The sequence below is a fragment of the Dendropsophus ebraccatus genome, chromosome 6, assembly GCF_027789765.1.
Source record: "Dendropsophus ebraccatus isolate aDenEbr1 chromosome 6, aDenEbr1.pat, whole genome shotgun sequence".
NCBI lineage: Eukaryota > Metazoa > Chordata > Amphibia > Anura > Hylidae > Dendropsophus > Dendropsophus ebraccatus.
In genome coordinates, this window is record NC_091459.1 from 39,562,165 (window position 1) to 39,569,808 (window position 7,644).

The 7,644-nt window shown below is 44.5% G+C and overlaps 1 protein-coding gene across 3 annotated transcripts in view; it reads right to left on the reverse strand.

Moving 5' to 3' along the window:
- FYN (FYN proto-oncogene, Src family tyrosine kinase) overlaps nt 1–6,483 on the reverse strand; it is a 145,396-nt gene extending 138,913 nt beyond the window's left edge. For 2 of the 3 annotated variants that reach the window (XM_069974852.1, XM_069974850.1), the window contains exons 1-2: nt 6,334–6,483; nt 1,581–1,770 (exon numbers count right to left, since the gene is read on the reverse strand). The gene's annotated coding sequence lies outside the window, so the exon portion shown is untranslated. Of the gene's footprint in view, nt 1–1,580; nt 1,771–2,329; nt 2,377–6,333 lie in introns of those variants that run through there. The other variant, XM_069974853.1, reaches the window with a different exon arrangement.
- Nucleotides 6,484–7,644: the final 1,161 nt, after the last annotated feature.

The following is a 7,644-nucleotide window of genomic DNA, read 5'->3' on the forward strand; positions in this document are numbered from 1 at the left end:
AGACTGGTGCATTCTGATGTATTTTTTTTTATAAATGAATTGAAAACGATTATGAAGCAATGTTCCCACAACAGCATTTTTTCGGATTGCAGTCTTTGGTCATGACATTTGGCACTATAACCCAAATATGTATAATGGACTGGTTTTACTTGTGGATTTGCACTGGTAAACTCTACAAAATGTATGTGGATGAGAGTTTTAAAATCAAATTTCCATGCTGTAGACAGCATCACACAGAATTACACCCTTTTTAGACCTCCTTTACACGTCTGTGAAATTTAACCAGATTTTATTGGGCGTGCATACTCTTCCAGATTTTTCCTGAAATTGTTTGTGTCGGAAAATATAGGACATGTCCGAATTCACATTCAGAATCTGTCCAAAATTCTGGATGCATTGTATGGCAGCCCAGGCACTGCCGGGTGCTGACGCTGGCCCTTTAACTGTAAGTGCTCCTAACCAGGCTTGCATACAGTTAAATGCGGCACTGTGATTGACCGGGCCTGGAACCATTGGCTCCTGACTGTGTCAATAACTCTTTTGGCCGGAGGCAGCATTATACCTCTAGATACAAGAGGCCGCTACCTCCCTCCAGCATTGTGGTGCACAAGTGATGTCACCAAAAGGCGGAGGAGGACACCGCTGCAGCCTGTAGCAGGTAAGTATGTTATTTTTTTCTCGCCCCTCCTTTTTTACGGCCAGGAAACACGAATGGTTTCCTAAAGCCTACCAAAACCGTGTTTCCTGACCGTAAAAAACGGCCTTGGATGTTTAAAGTGTTTGCATGGTGAAATCAGCAGTAAATCGTCATAACGGCCATACATTGTGTGGACAGAGCGGAAACAATGGCTGTTGTTTCTGCATTAACGACTGCAAATAATTGACAATTAATGTTAATTATTTGTGCAGCCTTAGGGGGAACAACGGCCATTGTCAGCGCGACGTGTGCATGGAAAGAGAGGCATTGCATTGATTTCAATGCAATGCTGCCCATGCTGAAAAGAACAGCTGCTCTTTTCATTGCCAAATTGTATAAACACTCCCTTATACATTGTGTGAACATACTCTTAAACAGTTAGAATATTTGGTCTGGAATAGTAACTAAACTAGTAACAAAGGCAGTATCTGTTAATATCATACTAAAAGCAAAAACTACTAAAACATGAAATTACCAAATAAATTCCACAGTGAGACTGGAACTTTTGAGATTCATGTGATCGTGTTATTTTACAATGCTACTTTTGTTTTCCATGTGTATAAAATAAAAAATGATATTCTTTTTAGATAGAAATTTTCCCTAAGGCTATGTACACACTAGGTAAAACAACGTTCAGGATGTGCTGCAGTGCATTTTCTCCCGCCTCACTCTCCCAATTGGTTCAAGTCTGAACACCCAGACCCGGACCGATCAAAACTTTTAACATTTCTCTATGATACGTCAAAAGTTTTTACAAACGACAGGTACACTTTAAACACACATGAACATTTTTTGTTTATCCAAGAAGTCTTGCATGGTGATTGTGCATACAGGCCATGGAGGTTGAGGGCATTACTTATTATTTGCTTTGAAACAATTGTACCTGCTGATTCCAGGCCTTCTGTAGCTCTCCACAGGTAATCCTTCACTTGACTCTTCTGATAATTCTTTTCACTCCTGTGTCTTACCACTTCCATATTATGATCCCAACCAGGGCCAGACTGGGACAAAAATTCATTTCTGGCATTAGAGGGCACGAAGGTCCACTCGCTGTCTGTTTTTTGTTCTTGTTCCTGTAAAAAAAAAAATATATAGATTTAATTTTTTTTTCCAAGATTTTTTTTCCCAAGATTATTTTTTTGCCTCCTGTTTCCTTAAATGGGAGCTGAGGTGCAGATACAGGTCAACACTACTACACAGTGAACAGAGACAAACTGTTTGCACCCCCGTTCACTGTCTAGTGTGGGTGCCGAACATCTGGTCATCTGTTCAACACCCAAGATGCAGACCCCCAGCATAACACAGACCCCATAATAAGACCCTGGTATCATGCCCCCAGCATAATACAGACCCCATAATAAAACCCTGGTATCATGCCCCCAGCATAATACAGACCCCATAATAAAACCCTGGTATCATGCCCCCAGCATAATACAGACCCCGTAATAAGATCCTGGTATTAGTCCCCCTGCATAACACAGACCCCAGAATCATGCCCCCAACATACTACATGCCCCAGTATCAGGCCCCCTGCACTAGAACCCCTGATTTTTATTGTAATGCATGTTACCATTACAGACATTGAGAAAGCTGTCTGTGGTACAGTTAAACAGAGTGAATAGGTGCCGTCACCTTGACGTGATGAGGGAGCTTGTGTGCCTCCATGATCCACTGAGCTAAGCTGGTCAGAGTAGTACTCCTGGCGGGGTCACCCGTGCCAGACAGGTCAATGGGGAGAGGCCAGACTAAGCAAGGCACCCGCAATAAAGGGCTGGCATCCTTCTTCTGTACTCTGCCACAAAATATAGACAAGTGTATTTCTGGGTCAGAAAACAAGCATATATTCAGCATACATTTTCCCCCATATGCTTGTCTAGGGCAAATCCATAATCTATGTCACAGGTCGATAATCTATGTCACAGGTCGGTGGCTGTTACTTTACACTTAGGGCATGCCGTTGTACGGTCCGGAAAATGTGGGGATGCAGGGAGATTAAATATGTATATTGCACGATGGATTATACAAAAATACGTGTGCCTCCATCTCTATTCACCACACATTGTCTCACTTTTGCCAACCCTGTCACCAACATCAGAGTCATTAGTAATTTCCTCCCATTTAGCAAAAAGGCGTGCTGAAGACACCGTGAGAAAATCAGTGTGAAAAATTCCGTCTAAATCAGACAAAGAAATTAGTTGTGGTTCCAAAGCTAGTATGCCATCAAAACACATCTCTTAGTCTGCTTTTACAGAAAGATAATGCCTTAATAATTTGGAGAAAGTGGGCAATAACTGTGTCCCTTATGACTATAGTCCCTTTAAGATGTGTGGGGAGTGAGGCTACTTTTGAGTGAAGAGACGCCACAAGACTCCAGGGGAACACCGGCTCCGATTCAAGTCTCACATTAGAGAACTGATATGTAGCATGTATCCAGTCAAAGGTGTGGTGAAACAAACATGTCAATTTATATCCTCAAATGTTACGGAAGCCAACACCCCCTTCAATACCGTGTAACATAAGTTTTTGCAATGCTATACGAAGTTTCTTTCCTTGCCACAAGAACTTTGTGAACTCTGTATTCAGACGACGCACATCGCAATGTTTCAATAGTATGGGTATAGTTTGCTTGAGATATAGTAGCTTCGAAAAGCTCATCATTTTAATAAGATGGCAACGTCCAATGACGGATAAGCGCAGGTGGATACACCTCCTCAATTCCCCTATGAAAATTCTGCTGCGAGTACATAACCCCGGCGCCTTTAACCACCCCCCCTGAAGCCCTGAAGCAAGCAGGAACGGTGACCCGGTACAGTATCTTCCCGGACCACTGGGATTAATGGCGCTTAGTTTAACATAATTGTCATCCCGCTGCGAGTATGTCAGCCCATTGAAGAGAATAGGCAATTGTCCGCTGTGGATACGTTATGTGTGAAGCTACCCTTAATAATGTCCACTATACAAAGACCAATAAACTAACCCTTATGTCGTGGCCTGGGTTGCTGGAGCTAATGTTGGGCCCTCCTGGGGGGTTCTGGTGTTTTAGAGGCTTCTTGTCACGGTAGCCAGGAGCAGTAACACCCACCCCCGGACACCCGGCAACCGGACCTTGGTTAGGACAGGTGTGAGGTGCGAGGTGTTGGTGCAACTGTATAAAAACATACCCACACATGCTTAGAACATATATTATGAACATAAGTACCACAAATAGTTAACTTTTTGACGTCCATAAAAAAAAACGTATAAAAGAAATCCTCTAACTGATGATCCTGTCAGGAAAAGCAGATGTCCTTCTTTTCCTTCTTCTATATACTGCAGGTGTTTCCCATAAAAAAAGTCAACATGGTCTACTACCTCTCCCATGACTGAGTTTCATCCACAGGGCATTAGCATTAGAATGACCAAAAGTTAATTCAGTATTTATCCACATAATCATAGCGTAATGTGATTATTATTAGTAATAATAACCTTTTAACCCCTTAGTGACTGCCAATATGCGCCAATTACGTTGGTTACTAATGGGCCTTACTGTGACTAATATGCTTTTTTATAACACAGTCGGAATAGAGTGATGTAAGCTTCATGCACAAGGATCCCAGGAGCTCAGCTGTCAGTATAACATCTGGGTGTCTGCACGTACTGCCAGGACCAGATCTTGCCAGTTTAACCCATTACATGCCATGGGAAAAGTAGGACCACAGCATGTGACGCATTGGCCGGTGTCTCACTGGCAGTCCAGTGACTTGATCATTGTCTGCTGGATGCATGGCTGTATAGATTGCCTGGAAGTGTTATGCTGACAGACACAATACACTGTGCTATTGTATCTGCGATCAGGAGATCACAGGGAAAGGTGCACTAGTGGAAAAAAATAGTGCTGAATAAAATATAAAAAAGTGCTCCCACCCTACCCTCAAAGAATTAAATATAATCCCCATACAAAATCTTTTTATACTCTTCCAGACAGGAAGAAAAAAAAGACAGGTCTATATACATATTAGCATTTTTATGGCATTTCCCCCCCTATTCTTCACTAGGAAACCTGAAATCACATTGTAAAGAATCACCTGACTTGGTTGAGAAAAAAAAACATGCAAGGGATAAAACGCCAGAGATAGAAACATTAAGGGTACAAACCCACTTGCCGGATCTGCAGCGAGTCTCCTTGCTGCGTTTTTGCAGCGAGACTCTCTGCAGATCCCAGCCCTATACTTTCATTTGCAGAGAAACTCGCAGCAGGGATGTACACGGCCCGCCTGGCCAATCAGTGCGCTGCGGCGCTGCGGCAGCCCCCGGCCGCATGACAGCCCCCCGCACCCCCCGGCCGTACGATAGCCCCCCGCAGCCCCCGGCCGTACGATAGCCCCCCCGCAGCCCCCGGCTGCACGATCGCCCCCCGCAGCCCCCGGCCGCACGATCACCCCCACAGCCCGTGCGGCTGGGGGCTGCGGGGGGCGATCGTACGGCTGGGGGGTGCGGGGGGCTATCATGCGGCCGGGGGCTGCAGCCGGCTATCATGAGGCCGGCGGGCAGGATATACATTACCAGGTACCTGCTCCTGCTTGCTTCGGCGGCTCCCTACACGTTCCGCCCGGCCAATCAGTGCGCTGCCCCGCCACAGCGCACTGATTGGCCGGGCGGGCCGTGAAGACACCGGGAGCCCCGAAGCAAGCAGGAACGGGGAACCGATAATGTCCGGCGGCTAGGGGGTTAATGGGGAGGGCTGCAGACAAAATCGCAGCAGGGATGTACATCCCTGCTGCGAGTTTCTCTGCTAATGAAAGTATAGGGCCAGGATCTGCAGCGAGTCTCGCTCCAAAATGCAGCAAGGAGAATCGCTGCAGATCCAGCAAGTGGGTTTGAACCCTAAAGGAGAACTCCGGGCTCCACCCTGTCCCTAGCACTCTGCCAAAAATCACCCCAGCCCGGAATTCTCCTTTAAGAAACAGGTGTTTTTACAGCCCATAAAAACATAGTACAAAATTGTGTCTGAGCCTTAAAGGGGTAGTGCGGCGCTAAAAAATTATTCACAGAATAACACACATTACAAAGTTATACAACTTTGTAATGTATGTTATGTCTGTGAATCGCCCCCTTCCTGTGTCCCACCACCCCCGCCCGTGTACCTGGAAGTGTGTGGTGCATTATACATTACCTGATCCGTGTCGAGGGCCGTCCGCCATTTTGTGCCAAACGTCATCTTTGGACGGACGAATCGCTGCCGCCGTCCCCCCTTCGCCGCGTCACAACTGTGCTCAGCCGCGATTGGCTGAGTTCACAGTTGTGACGCGGCGGAGGGGGGGCGGCGGCAGCGATTCGGCCGTCCGTCCGAAGATGACGTTTGGCACAAAATGGCGGACGGCCCTCGACACGGATCAGGTAATGTATAATGCACCACACACTTCCGGGTACAGGGGTGGGGGTGGTGGGCCACGGCGAAGGGGGCGATTCACAGACATAACATACATTACAAAGTTGTATAACTTTGTAATGTGTGTTATTCTGTGAATAATTTTTTAGCTCCGCACTACCCCTTTAAGTATACATCGCCGGTTATCACTGATCCACTATAAGGCCTGCAAAGGCTGAGAGTCAAGGATCCTGCCAAATAGACATCCAATCATTCTGCATTTGATTACCAGTGGCTGAAGAAGTTGGATGCAGCACTAGAGAGCCCTGGAAAACATGGATATAGTCATAGGTTGGTGCTCATGTTGTCCCATGGACAGTGCATCCTTGAGTGATGTAGAATCATATGGTCTTTATAGTCTACACTGTGGGGGAGATTTATCAAACTGGTGTAAAGTGAAACTGGCTCAGTTGCCCCTAGCAACCAATCAGATTCCACCTTTCATTCCTCACAGACTCTTTGAAAAATGAAAGGTGGAATCTGATTGGTTGCTAGGGGCAACTAAGACAATTCTACTTTACACCATTTTGATAAATCTCCTGCTGTATGTTTAGACATATTGCGATATAATTGCATTATTGCAGTATTATATTGTATTGTACATTTAGACATTGTCCCAGTTTTCTGTGGGGTGAGTTATTCAAATAGATCGAGTAATATCTATCAAATCTGCATGGCCAGCTATCTTCATGATACTCACTTATTTAAAAAAAAATAATAAAAGTTCAGAATAAACAACAGCTAGAACCATTATTTCCAAATCGGAAAAGTTGTGAATCTTTCTGGCGGGCTAAAGTCACTTATTTTATCCAGGAATTCATCCAAAGTGAATTTCCTTTTACAGCACATTAAAAAACTCTTAAAATGCTCAAGCATAAGAACTCAAATGGTAACTACATTACATAACTACATACAATTTTTTTCACGTGATGCAGGAATATTAATACAGTATGATTTGCCTAAAAATAACAATTCACACTTATAGCTGCAGTCACAAAATAAAAAATAATGTTAATCTGCAGTTTTGTTGTTATTTCATCTTGCATCTCAATAGAGACATATCAAATAATATGCAATACGCCTTTTTAAAAAAAAAAATGCAAACTAACCTGCAGTTAAAAGGGAAACTACTTACAGACCTTACTGAGCTGTGGACTTGACTAACTGAATACAAATATGACTTTAAAGGGGCAAAACTATTCCATCAAAGAGTCACATATGAGTACATTTACTAAGGAACATACAATAAGGCATATCTACATACTAGACAAGCTTAGGCACATTTACTACAACTCTAGCAGGCATGTGGGCTAACAGTACGACCACACCAAGGGAGTCCTCCGGGCAACTTACTCACTCTTACTTACCGTATTTTCCAGCGTATAAGGCGTCTGGGCGTATAAGACGACCCCTGACTTTTAAGAAGATTGTCAGGGGTTCGCCTTATACGCCCTGCTGGGGTCAGGCAGGAGTTAACTGCAGCTAAATAAAAAACAAACAAACATTTAACTCACCTAGGGCCCGTTCCCGACCTCTGCGC